The following is a 14667-nucleotide window of genomic DNA, read 5'->3' as shown; positions in this document are numbered from 1 at the left end:
GCTAATGAATATAGCTGAAAAAGTCTACCATTTTAGTCTCTGTGTTTATTTAGTACCGAGTCCTTCTGCTGTGACTACCTCTGATGGTTTGAAAGACAGATGCCTGTGTGGCTGGAGGCACATTATTACCTTCAAGTGCTTTCATGCAGGTCATTAACCCATTTCTCTGCCCATCCTTATCGGAACTATAAGCATCTATCAGTCATGCATTGTGGCTATAGAGTTACACATGTCCTACATACAGAATTTTTTATTAATAGCATCATGTGAGGCCTAAAGCACTGTAGATTCAACATGAGGGTCAAACAATGGTGTAGCAAAAGAGGGATCTGCTTGAGCTCAAGCAGTCTGTGCCCCTCTGGTCTGATTTGGAGGCCACCGAAGTAGCTGGAATGAGTGTAGTAATTTCCAGCGGGCTTTGGAGCTGTCTTCTGGTTGTGTCTGCGAAGTCCCGAGTGTGCAGCAGAGTGGCATTTGTGGGGCTCTTTGTGTTTATGACTATAAGCAGAATCCTTCATTCAGATGCTGTGATGCTGAAAGCTGTAGAAATCCCCTAGGCTCATATAAAAAGTAAGGCTGTGCAGTAAAAAGGAGATTTTTTTTCCCTTAAAATACTGCAAAAATGCATTATTTCCATTTATTTAAAAACAGCTTCTCAGCAGTCAATGGATGTTTATACTGATGGATTATCCACTTGAGTATGGCAACTTCATGATTCCCAATTGGTTTTTCTCCTACAATGCTATCAGGTTCCTTTTATCTCAAAATGTTTTCCAGAGAAGACCAGTGCCATTATTCTGCTTTTATAGGTAGAGAAACTGAAATCCTCAGAACTTCATTCCCACGGGCTATCCCTGGCCCTACTGTATTTTGGTTTGAAAAGTTCTTAGCTGTACACCCTTGTCTCATCGCACTTCCCAGTGGATGCATATGAAATGAATTCCTTTAGGTGCTTTATCTCTTCAGAAGAGCTGTTGCTGATGTCCTCGGTGATGTGATATCTGGCCTCAAACTTTTAGTAGGTTCACACTATAGCATCAGGGAGTTGTATCCTTGTTTGTAAGTGAAAAACTAATTCCAGGAAAGTCATAGCCACTATTTAGCTTGCTGTCTAACTAGGAAAAAATAATGAAGAAATTAGCTGTGGCTTATTTTATGTCCAAAGCAGAGCATTACGTGATCTTTGATTCTCTGAATTTTCCTCAGTGTGGATCCTTTCCTTCATTCAGAGCTTCCACTCTGTGTCTAGCCAAGAACTGGAAGAAGAGGGTGATTATGGACCCAAAAATCGATCGTTACCTCCTTGGAGTAGCCGTTTCTATATTTACTTACATAATGGGCACATTTCTTCTCTCCCCCACCTTGAAATACCTTTCATCTTATTTTTTCCCCATCAAAACCTCCAAAATACAGTGTGGCCATTTATTTTGAAACTACCAGTCACTATGTGTAACCATTTCATGTGTAGGTGAATAAATTCATTTAACTTAATTTCACAGGTAATGCTAACAGAACTATCAAAGCTCTCATGAGGCTGGTGGAGATGCAAAGCAGAAACTGCAACATTTTGAACTGAATTTTGTACCATTGTTGTGTTCTCTACACTAAATATGTAGGAAAAGTCATGGGGAAAGAACCTTCAAGGATGTAGTAAAATGTACAGTTCCCCAGTCTGGGAAATGCGTATCAGGATTAAATACAAGCGGGGCTTTGTGCTTATTGCAGACAGCCATTATTGCTGGGTCAGGAAGTTTAGTTTACATACAGGAGATGAAAAGTCTTATCTACCAACTCTGAAACAGTCATTTAAACGACAACATCTCTATTACTGCCTGACGCAGGCAGGCCGTTATTAATTTGCTATCTCATCAGGCTTATGTGCTTCTAAATTTGTCTAGCAAGCAAAGCTTTTAACAAAGAGCTTCAGTTCTACGATGACAAGTAGTGAAAGCATAGGGGATGTGTTCTTTTCGGAAAGAGTAAAAGCACTGCCATGGAAACTAATAAGGTGATAACTGGCGCAGAGGTTGCTCAGCAGATGCCGGGCTCCGAGCTTAGTGTGTACCTTTTGCTCTGTGAATGTGTGTGGGGCAAAAGCCATGGAATTTCAGTCATAAGTGAGATCTAAGGTTGAAATTCAAGCTGTCCTACAGCTGTAACTGTGGTGTAGCTGGGGATCAGGACTGTGCCTGGGTGTGCATCCAGCCCACTTCATCCTTAATTCCCAATCCCAGAGCTCCCAGCTAGTCCCTGCATGCATGAAACAAGGGATCCACCCAAGCCAAGAGACCACCTTGTGACAAGGCGATTGCCTGAGCTCCCAGCCCCTGCACAGCAAAGCTGTTGGGCAACTGCTGCAGGAGCCCTCCAGGTGGAGTTTCAGACTGGCCTGGAGATTCCCCTGGGCAGCTCCTGCTGTGCCTGGATGGACTGATAGGCACTATTTATCTGTTAGATGTGTTGATTAACCTGGCTGAGAACCTGGCCAGCCAAGGGAGTCACCCAGGCAGTTCCTGCTACAGAACTGACCCAACTGCACATAGATAAGATACTTGTAAATAGTGGAAACTGTTCTTGCAGATGCAGACATGGGCACATAGCACAGCCTTTTGTACACAGTCAAGAGAGTTAGAAGTTTTGTGCATTATTTAATACTGTCAATAGAAACAGACCATGCATCTGCTGCAGTGGTCATGCAGGACCACGGCCCAGCTGGATCATAACAAGTGAGCAGAGGTTTGGGGAGTCTCACCAGGTCCAGCTGAAGATGCTGCTGCAAGGACCGTCACAACAGAGACTCCCATCACCATATGGACAGTAACCAACCATGCTGTTTGAGGGACTGGAGCATTACCCTACAGAAACAACCCCCCAGATCTATTTATTTTTAACAAATGCTCTGTCTGTGAATGTCTGTGCAACAAGTGTGCTAGAGGTGCAATGCTCCTGGGGCACTGAGAGAATGTGTGTAGCAGCAGCCCCCAACACACTCAACACACAGAAAAGAGAAACACGATTTCACCTCCATTGGAGCAGCCCTCCTTTGGTGTAGAAAGCAAATAGAGCCTGTATCTTACTCCTGAAACTCCCGTTTTGGACTTCAGCTCTTGTGCTAATGCATATTTTATTGTTTTACTGAAAGTGGGATGTCTTTAACAAAGATCTTCTGCCATCTTATAGGTATCATGTGGTGATTAGACAGTCTCCTGACGGGGAGAATTGAATCAAATCTTTTCACGGATAATTAAACATGAGTCCTTCATATCCCAGGACTCTGTTGTAACTTTGAGTAAGACCTCCTGCAATCTCCTCTGCCATCTTGCTTGGGACTCCCCTTACCTACTTCTGGGGGTCTACCTACAAGCTAGGAACTCATGGCTTCCTTTACAGGGCACATTTTGAAGGAGCAATTCATATCTGTTTTAAACATTTCTCAGAACCTTTAGTGACAGAGGTTTTGTGCCCTTGGTTATTTGTTCCATTGATTAACTGTTCTTCTAACTAGACAGTTTTCTTGCCCAGTTTTCTCTTTTGCTGCAAATTATCCTAATCTGCTGCTTGTCCTTCTTGTCCTTCTCTGTACAACCTTTGCAATATCACCTTTCTTCTGCCTTCCCACCAGTCTGCTAAGCTAAGTCAAACCCATTTTATTTCAGTCATCCGCTACAAAAAATATTTTCTAAGTGCCACTTTTCTTAACATGAAGCAGAGGGTCTTAATCTCTGTGGATATGTAACATCTAAACCAGGACATGACACTCCTTGTCAAGCTTGAGAAGTGCTGATGAGAGGAGAACCACTGTCCATTTTCCAGGATAGACGCTGCCTTTCTGGGAACATCATGACATCAGTTATATCATGTTTAGATTGTGATTCCCTACAACCATCTTCTCTGCTGTGCTGCTGCCCAGTTCTTTTTCCTTTTTCCTTTTTCCTCAATTTGTTCCTCTTTCCAAGTGTAGCACTTTTTGCACTTGTCTATGCTGCACTTCATCTTCCCGACTTTGGATCATTTCTCCAATGTATTATTTTAAATTCTAACCTTCTCAGGTGCTTTCGGTCCCCCTTTGCTCATTATTTTCACATTTGAGGACGTCCATGCTTTTCCGTTATCCAGGTCATTAATGGGGATATCGAACAGTACACCTAATTGTGCGGGACACAGCCTGTTCTGAATTATTGAAAATTGAGTGCAATCTTACAGCAATTTGTGCATTCACCTTTATAGTGTTTGAATCTACGCAATTCATGCTTATTTCATAAACTTCATTAAAAAAACCCAGAGCTACGTAGGCTAGGCAGTTAAAACCAAGCTGTGGTTGTGAGGAACTGGATGGCCAAAGTACCCATTTAGTCAGATTTTCAGCAATAAAACATTAATCAAGGTTTTTCTAGAAATCTCCCCAAATCTTTGGCAAAATCTCAAGTTTCAGCAATGGAAAATCTATGGGAAAATAGGACTGACCTCCTCATACTTTACTTACAACACTTTATGCCCAAAAAGCTATTACTCAGTATCACTGCTAGGGTTATGTTTTGAGTTCTCCAGAATGTCTTTTACTTTTTATTTATTTTCCTAAGATCTACTACAAATGAGCATCTCTGTGGACATCAGTGTAATAGAAAGAGCTGTTATCCACATACTTGTGTGAACAGTTCAAAAAAGTTTGGCTCAGTAAAATCTGGGACTCTGGCTACTGTTAAAGTTATTGCTGGCTCAGGTTACTAAATTTTTTAACTCCTTGATAAGTCGTTCGAAACATAAGCTTCCCAGACTGTTTCAGTTTATTACTCTTTTTAAGTGAACTGATCTAAATTAGAATCTCCTGAGATCAATAGCTCATTTTTGTCACAGAACATTTGAACTGCACCATATAGATCAGATAAATCACCTTTCACTGCACTTGAAAGTTTTAAACTGCAAATCTGCGGTGTAAAACTACCGTAGATTTGGTGCTAGGAAAATGATACATTACGGCTGTTTCTACCTATCTATGGCTCTTCCTGAATAAATGCCATGTTCCAGTACAGCAATTAATTTAATTGCAGATGTTTCCTCAGACTGCATGACATATTTCTCTCTCTTAAAGCAGGCTGTTTACTTCTACATTACAACCAGTGTCTCCTCGCTCGGTGACATAGGTGCTGTTCAGCTTATTTACACCGTGAGAAACGCTAAATAGCATATGTGACTACATGTGCAATCCAGAGCTAAAGGCATGAGTACATTCAAAGTGGAAGTTAAAATCACTGCCATGGCCTGTCCTGGTCAGTGTACGAATCACAGGACTACGGAAAATTCATGCTGGAAGGGACCTCAGGAGGTCTCTAGCCCAGCCTCCTGCTCAAAGCAGGGTCAGCTCTGAGGTCAGACAGGTTCCTCAGGGCTGTATCCAGTCGGGGCTTGAAACGCTTCCAGGATGGAGATGGTCCAACCTCGCTGGGCAACCTGCTCCAATGCCTGACTGTCCTCATGGGGAAAAAGATTCCCCTTATATCCAGCCTGAATTTCTCTTTTTTTCTTTTTATGCCTATTGTCTCTCATCCTCCCACCAGGCACAGCTGTGAAGAGCCTGGCTCCATCTCCTCGATGACCTCCTCATGGGCACTGGGGGCTGCTGTTAGGTCCCCCTCCAAGCTGTCTCTTCTCCAGGCTGAACCAGCGCAGCTCCCTCAGCCCCTCCTCACAGGGCAAGTGCTCCCACCCTGAGCATCTCAGTGGCTCAGCCGAACTCCCGCTGATTGCTGGTGACATTTTGCTTTCCAAAGATGATTGCTCTTTGATTTTGATACTGCTTCAGTTCATGTATTAAGCCATTATACGCTGTCGGCTGATCAAGAACTGCCACAAAGGTCATTACAGGGATTTCACAGGCAGATGACGTGACATTGCATAGAACCACTTGAATTTTTTTTCTGAAAAATAACCTTGCAACCAAAACAGATGTGGTTTTCATAGCAATTTTTTTTTTCTCTTTCACTTCATTCAACAGAAAAAGTTCTTAAATGCATAGGAGAGATTTTTTCCCCTTCATTTTGCCTAATTCATATGTCAAAATAAATAATGGATTTTGAATGTCGGTTTAAAGTATAATTCTTTTGAAACAAATAAACCCTGCTGCAGACCCTGTAGAAAAGGTGAAGGATCCTGTGAGTTTCAGGACAGAAGGAAGCCCACTGTAAATGGGGACCCTGCAGAGCTGTGCAAGCAGGAACGTGTGCTCACTACCAGGCAGGTTTCAGGCGGGGAGCTGCAGCCGCTGAGTCCCCACAATGAATCCAGTCTCGAGGCCTTCACCTAAGTCCTTTCCACGTGGCAAATGTGAAGGGCAAAGTTTCAGAAAAATATCAGATACAGACCAACATTTCCCCATGTTCTTGGGCGCAGGTGTTAAAGAAAATCCTGAGGACTTTTTCCAGGACTCCATCTATTATCCTGGTCAAAGCGTGGTTCCAGAAAGCATTTATACTCCTGGTAGAAAATAAGGATAACTTCCCAAGTTTGTCACTATGCTATCATTGCTTCTGCCAGATTTGCAGCCATATATTACCATATTACAGCATCACCATAGCGATCACAGGAAATGCCGGTAGGTATCCGCTTCTGTGAGTTCAAGGCTAAACCAATTGCAAATTGTGTACTTTAATGCACTTTAATTCATTAAGTCGGGGTTTCATTGTGGTCTGTCCTTCACCAGCATTATTCAGTATTTTCATTACTGCTATGGACAGTGGCATACAGAATATGTTTATTAATTTTTCAGATGACCCCAATCTGGAAAGGGTTACCTGGAGGACTGAAAAATAGGATTAGAATTCAGAATACTTTTGACAAATTAAATAAATGATTAAAACAAAAAAAGAAGATGCAATTCAATCAGACCAAGTGAAAGTTTTTTATACAGAGGTAGTGATAATCATCTACTCAAATATGCAATAGCCAACGTTGGGTAAGCACCAGTATAACAGGAGAAGATTTGGCTGGAGGGGGAGGGCACTTAGCAAATCACAAGGTAAACCAAAGTCAGTAACATTATACTGTTTCCAGGGAAGGATCTATTACCATGAGATATATAAGCAGGATTTTTTCTATGTGACACATAGTGGAAATCTTTCTTCCTCCAGCGTTGGCATGGCCCCAGCTGGAGCATGTGCCCGGCCACCGCGGCTCAGAAGCGGTGCAGCCGCTGGTGAGTGTCCAGGGGTGAACGGTCCAAAACCGCAGCCCGAAGGAACTGGAGCCTTTTGCTAAAAGGAAAAGAACAGAGAGGCATGACTGCGGCTTCTAACAGATAAAAGGTAGCTGTAGAGAGGGAAGGAATTAATTCTCCATTATGAAATAATGGCTTAAATTACAGTGAGGTTTAAGTTAGGCATTAGGAAAAGCTTTCTAATAGCAAGAGTAATTAAGCACAGAAGTAGACTGCATGAGGAATATCCATCATTGGAGGCTTTTAAGAGGAGGCTAGAAAAGTGTGTGTAAGCTGTACAGGAATGGGCAGTCCAGCCATGGGGCTGAAAAGGGGGAAGAGTTGTTCTGATTTTGGCGCTAGCCAGTGGAGAAGATTTAAATTTTCTAAATGCAAATCTCATGGCTGTGATATGCTATTGTCTGTGTAGCACTAGCATGCAGATGAGTTGGAGCAAGTGCTTCATTTATTGATGTGTGCAAACCCCAACAGAAGGCTTGTTTTTAAAGATGGCACCTCAAAATGTTAGGAACACATGGAACACGGGCATCAAAGCAAACCCTCTGATTCACCCCTTGCTATGAGGTTAGCCCAGATGCTCTGCAGGAATTGGGGTCCAGCTGACGCTGCAATGTACTAGTATTTATATGCAGGAAAAAGCCTAGCAGGAGAGTGCAACCAACCTTTGTAATAATCAGCATGCTCTTACTTAGATGCCTTCCTGCCAGATTTTGCTTAGATCAAATTTTTAATTGGTGTTTGAAAACTCTAGACAGTGGGGGAGTGTGGAGGGAGACTGGTGAAGAAGTTTTTTTACAGTAGGAACACTAATTTGTATTTTACCAAATCAGCCCATATGTTGGTATCCTAAAGATATCTACAAACCCAGATTCTTTTAAAAGAGGAAACTAGATCCAAATTTATCAACAGGCTTTTAATATTAGAAAAAGAAAGAGCCAGGCTCTTTAAATGTCATATTAAATGCAAACTTATCAGTATTTACCAGCTTCATGCTACCCCTGGTATCATCAGGTAGCTCAGGGACTTGATTACAGTCATCATGACAATGCTATAATAAAAGATTATGAATAGCTTATTGCTGACTTGGGAGCAATCTGGAAATCTCATATCATAAAACCAGCATTCAGTCTCTTTAACTTTATTATATTAAAAAAGTTATAAAAACTCACTGCATAATTTTTACTGTGCTCCGTACACAAGAGAGCCATTATTTAACTCTTCATTTAATTTCCAGATGCTGTATATGCACCATATAAAAGGTATCCAGAGAACCCAGGCAGGAAACAGGCTTATGGTAGGCAGCTCAGAGGTATGCATGTGTGGAAAGTGCCATTAAAATTATAGCTTATCTATCTGGTGTGTTTTGCTTCCCTAAACTAGAAGCCTTTCAACTATTTCCACAGGTTGAGCTTCAGGCTGCAAAGTTGATGTCCCTTCATCCTGGCTGGGAGTCCAGGTGGGCACTGCCTGGGGATCACATATGTGCTGCACCTCTGAGATGCTGGATCCAGGATCCCATGGGGTTCTCTGCCTTGAAACACAGCCAGTCTGCCCCATTTGGATCCCTTGTATGGGTACATCGCTGCATGCCATAATACACTGCAAGACTGGCAGTCTTTGAAGTCCCAGCCCTGGACTTATACTGGACTTTCCACTTTTTCTTTAGCAGAAAAGAGAGAGAACATATGTGGCTGCAGAGAAAATCTTACCCAGGTAACAATTTGCAGGAGACAAGAGCAATGTGGGCTGCATTTCACCAAGAAGTTTTAGGCATGCCGTCCCTGTGCAATGACGCAGGTGTGCTCGTGCGGCTGGGAGCCCCGCACTGCAGCTGGGGTGCACCCGGCTCTGGTGCCTGAGCACATTGTACATACTCAGAAACCGGAAGGGAGTAAACAAAAACAGCTCACTTTTTCAAAGTCTCACCTTTCTTGAATATTTGAATTGTGACTCCGGGTTTCCTACCTCCCAGTAGTATTACACATTATTGCAAAGAAAAGTTTAGAAGTCCTGCAGGAAAGAAAAAGTGCTTGAGCAATGGCCAGTGCCTGCATGGCACAGACAAGAAGGATGTGAGCACTGTTTAAACACCAACTGCAATTCGACAGGCTTGAGAAATCCTGGTTGCTGGGAAGCCTTGACGCAGGATGTCCCTGCAAATGCTTTTACCAGGTTGCTCTGTCCTTTTCCTAATTCAAACTGCAATTATAGGGATGATAAAATGGAAAATAAATATATATGCAGTAGCCGAGGAAAACCAATTAGTTTTGCACCAGTGAGAAATAATGCAGAACTCCTTGTGTCTTTAACAAACTGGCTTTCAATATATATTGTAATGTATCTTCATGACCCAAATATACTTAGGAAGAGCATGACAACAAAATGTATGTTGGAAGTGTAATAAAAGAACTAATGCAGTAAAGTTGCTATATTTTATTAGTAGAAGAAAACAATTAAAATGATATCCAGGTAGTAACTTAGGAACCAAATTTCATAGCTGTCTCTATTTCTGCCAAAATATGTGTACTCTCTTCCTAACAGTCTCTTTCCCCAAGGAAAAATAAATGTATCTAAGAAATACTTGTTAGCAATGCAATTACAGGCTTAATTCCCCAACCAACTTCAGACATCATAAAAACAAAAACAAGCAGAAGCCCTTTGCAATAGGAATGGAAAAGAGACAGGAAAACACTAAGTGTTCAGAGGAAGATAATATATTTTTATAACAAAAGCTGACACGCTCTTTGACAATAAGATTTGAGAAGTCATTAGCATTTGTTTTTCAACTGTACTGTCTTTTTCTTTTAAGCTACAGCCTAGAATGAAAAACTTCTAAGGGTAGACTCTGTGCTGCTCCTGAACAGGACTTTTGGGACACTCAGACACCAAAGTAGTTTGCCAGACTCTCAGAAAAGCAAAGCAGCTGTATCAAAATAACATTTCTTGGCACTACTTACTTCTGAAGGTCTGGTCCCTCCAAGGAACTTAATGAGAGCTGGGTTATTTGGACAATGTGGATTCAACCATGAGAACCGAGATGCTGGGAAGCCGATTCAGAGCACTTCTGAAATGTTGGCCCTAAGAAAATAAGATAAAATGAAAAGTTTGAATAAATAAGATTGAAAAGGACAAAAAGTCCTAAACCTTACTTATTCTGTGACCATACGGATTAGACCCATATTCATATCACACCTTGGAGAAAGAAAACCTCCAAGAGACGTGGCATGGGCCATTTGAAGTTTGTAGCTGTGCAAGGCTCATGTCTGTGGTGTCCTTCAGGACTCCCATGCTGTGGTCTAGATTAATCTCACATTTCCTCACATACTTACCAGTGTGCTCCCTGCCCAGCCTGGGCATCCTGGGCTCTCTCGCTATCCATAGCAAGGTCTTGAGCTCCTCCAGAGATGCCTCTCTTGGGCGGGGCTGTCTCACACCATTGGCTTCCCCAGGAGCCTTAAGAGAAACTCTGAGCCTGGACATTTCCCCATGTCTGATATTCCTGACCTGAGGCTCCAGCCTCTGTAGAAGAATTCTCACTTCATTTGGTAGCAGCATAGGCTTTTACTGTTGGAGGTAATGGTGTACATCACGAAATGGTACCATGCTATGTTCCTCCTAGGTCCCCACTCCCAATGCAAACTCAAATTTCTTTGACAAGGGCCTGAAAAGTAAAAAGTCTTTTTCTCCTCAATTACTTTGTGTAATTTGAAATACCAATCTAAGGCATCGCAGAGGAATTCTACTCCTCTGTAGAGACATAGTCAGCAGCTATCAAAAGTCTCCATTCTTTTAAAATATTGGTGTCAAACCCAAGATAAAAATATTGAAGTTTAAAACTTCAGTATTTTAAAATATTGAACATTAACATCCTTTTAATGATTTTTAAATTGGCTCTAAATCAGGGTAGATATTTTCCTTTTGACAGTCACTTACAAAAGGTTACTGCATTACTAGTTTCACATGAGGAGGGATGTGCTTTTTCTCTCAATTTGTCTTGCCTCCAGCCTTGGATCCCAAAATGACAGATGGCTGGAGAGGTTCCAGTCGAAGGCACTGGAGTTCCATTGGGGGAAAAAGCATATTCTCGCTATAAATGCGAAAACTGTAATAAGCCCCAGAAATCACAAATGCCTGGATCACTAGGTTGCAGGCAATGCAGTACAGAGAACAACTTGAGTTGATGCCAGAGAAAAGTGGAGAACTTTGCAGATGAGCTCTAAGATGTCTCATGCCTGGTAAAATTGACCGACTTCACTGGCATTTTCAATTAATAGATGCACCAAATTTCCCTCTGTACATTTAAGCTGTCAGTATCTACTCCCATAATGACAGGATGAGAGTTTTTATTTTTTCATTTTTAAAGTGTGGCTGATTAAAGTTGAAATGGGATCAAGAATATGCTTTTTTTACTGATCGAGATTTTGGATAATAATGATGAGGGACTTTCATTTGCAAAAGCCAGTGTAATGCTTCACATGTCTGCATTGGATGCAAATGTTGAGAAATGTCCTTGACAAGGGTCATTAGAACCGGTATGATTGGATATGTGACATTTTTAATGTAGACTCAGAAACAACTGCATTATTATTGAAAGCGAAGATTAATTTATTGAGATGGTCTGAATAATTTCTCTGAAGCAGAAATTCCACAGACAGCTGCTGTCTCTCTCTTAATGAGTTTCAGAGTCTGTATAAAGACGAAACCCAAGTCTTTGTGGAAAGCTATGAAGAGATTTCTTTCTATCCTGCCTCACAGCCTGTCTCCTGAGAAGCACAACCACCAGCACTGACAACAATAAACACAAAACAAAGGTCTAGATTAAATGGTGGGAATGATCTATGGCTTTGTTTTGCTGTTATGCACCTGAGGCTCAAGACCCTTTTGCAAACTGATGGAAACTCATCTATCTCACTAACAAAAGTTACATGCTTCCAGTGATTTGAAACAGAAACAGGCTTTATCTGTAATCTTCTGAAGTGGATTTTAAATTTTCCTTAAATTGAGAGTGCTTAGACCTGATACTTTGGCTTAGCACCTTAGAAAGACTGAGATCCATTGCAAATCAGGTCTGAGGCCAGGTTTATTTTTCAGGCATCCCCGGTCTGTGACAGGATGTTGGTGTTTGGTAATTTCTAAAGGGAAGATGAGTTGAGAAGCACACAGGGACACTGCAATAATGGTGGTATTTATGAACCATAGAATCATAGAAGCGTTTACGTTGGAAAAGACCTTTAAGATCATTGAGTCCAACCATTAACCTAGCACTGCCGAGTCCACCACTAAACCATGTCTCTAAGCACCACATCTACACGTCTTTTAAATACTTCCAGGGATGGTGACTCAACCACTTCCCTGGGCAGCCTGTTCCAATGACTGACAACCCTTTTGGTGAAGACATTTTTCCTAATATCCAATCTAAACCTCCCCTGGCACAACTTGAGGCCATTTCCTCTCATCCTATCACTTGTTACCTGGGAGAAGAGACCGACCCCCACCTCTCTACAGCCTCCTTTCAGGTAGTTGTAGAGAGTGATAAGGTCTCCCCTCAGCCTCCTTTTCTCCAGGCTAAACAGCCCCAGTTCCCTCAGTTGCTCCTCACAGGACTTGTGCTCCAGACCCTTCACCAGCTTCGTTGCCCTTCTCTGGACATGCTCCAGCACCTCAATGTCTTTCTTGTAGTGAGGGGCCCAAAACCGAACCCAGGATTCGAGGTGCGGCCTCACCAGTGCTGAGTACAGGGGCACGATCACTTCCCTACTCCTGCTGGCCACACTATTGCTGATACAAGCCAGGATGCTATTGGCCTTCTTGGCCACCTGGGCACACTGCTGGCTCATATTCAGGCGGCTGTCAACCAGCACCCCCAGGTCCTTTTCCACTGGGCAGCTTTCCAGCCACTCTTCCCCAAGCCTGCAGCATTGCATGGGGTTGTTGTGATCCAGGTGCAGGACCCGACACTTGTCCTTGTTGAACTTCATACAGTTGTCCTCGGCCCATCAATCCAGCCTGTCCAGATCCCTCTGTAGAGCCTTCCTACCCTCAAGCAGATCAACACTCCTGCCCAACTTGGTGTCATCTGCAAACTTACAGAGGGTGCACTCGATCCCTTCGTCCAGATCATTGATAAAGATATTAAACAGAACTGGCCCCAGCACAGAGCCCTGGGGAACACCACTTGTGACCGGCCACCAACTGGATTTAACTCCATTCACCACAACTCTTTCGGCCTGGCCATCCAGCCAGTTCTTTACCCAGAGAAGAGTACGCCCGTCCAAGCCATGAGCAGCCAGTTTCTCCAGGAGAATGCTGTGGGAAACCGTGTCAAAGGCTTGACTGAAGTCTAGGTAGACAACATCCACGGCCTTTCCCTCATCCACTAAGTGGGTCACCTTGTCATAGAAGGAGATCGGGTTGGTCAAGCAGGACCTGCCTTTCATAAACCCATGCTGACTGGGTGTATGGGATGGGGAGCCAGCAGAAGCCCTTGTTAGGTATGAATTATAAGCCTATGTCAGGTTCCAGGGTGCACAGCTGGAAAGGCTACCTTCCTTGTCCTTCCTTCCTCCCTCTTGGCGGCAGAATAAAATTGCTACTTAATGGCATTTTATGTAATGTGGTACTTCTGTTTTGTAAGATTTCTGCAAATGCCCTGGGTCCATAGTATTCATCCGTGGACCTGAGTCTCTTCTCAAACTAGCCTTGCCAGCCATCCATATTAAGTGTCAGGTCCAGTAAGTGGCAGCAACTTTAAAAAACATTCAAAAGCAACTTTTTAACATCCAGAAGAAGCTAGGAAGTCCCAGGAATGAGTCAGACAATTGATCTCTTCCACCAAAGGGGCTTATAAGGGTGCGTAGGTGAGTATAAGCACCTGGGAAAAGGCTCTTGAGAAAAGGACATTAGAGAGGCAGAGGTGATAGCACATTGTGGAAAAAACATGTATTTCTGCCGCTTGCCGGTGGCTGTTCAGAAAGTTGTTTAAGGTACCATCAGCTCCTTGGCTCACAGGTTCCAGGGAAGTGTTTGCACATGTGGGAGGCAACATGTGGATCTCTGATGGCATAAAACCAATTTTTTGCATTTATATGAGGTACAAATGTGCCCTCCCTGCCCCCATGAATCTCAGACAGAGTATGTGTTCTGCAAGCTGGGGGAAAGGAGGGGAGATCCCAGCTCATCATATACATATTAGGCTACCCATGGTAAAAAAAAGGCTGCAGAATTTAAATGCAGCACCCAGCATTTGCTCACTGACTATTTCTAATCTCTCCTGCAAAGGCAGTGCACGGGTAGGGATCTCAATCACAGCCTGCTTCTGCTGAGAATATGGTAAAACACAGACAGCACCAGTGCAAAATTTCCCATTAGCACCGAAGAGCATGTCTGAGGCCAGGCTGTGAGAGAGGTGAGGCTGGAGGTCTTCTCCTCCCCTCCAGGGACCACGGCTGTCGACAGAA

Source organism: Ciconia boyciana, chromosome 2, assembly GCF_034638445.1.
Source record: "Ciconia boyciana chromosome 2, ASM3463844v1, whole genome shotgun sequence".
NCBI classification, from domain to species: domain Eukaryota; kingdom Metazoa; phylum Chordata; class Aves; order Ciconiiformes; family Ciconiidae; genus Ciconia; species Ciconia boyciana.
This window is presented reverse-complemented; position numbering follows the sequence as displayed.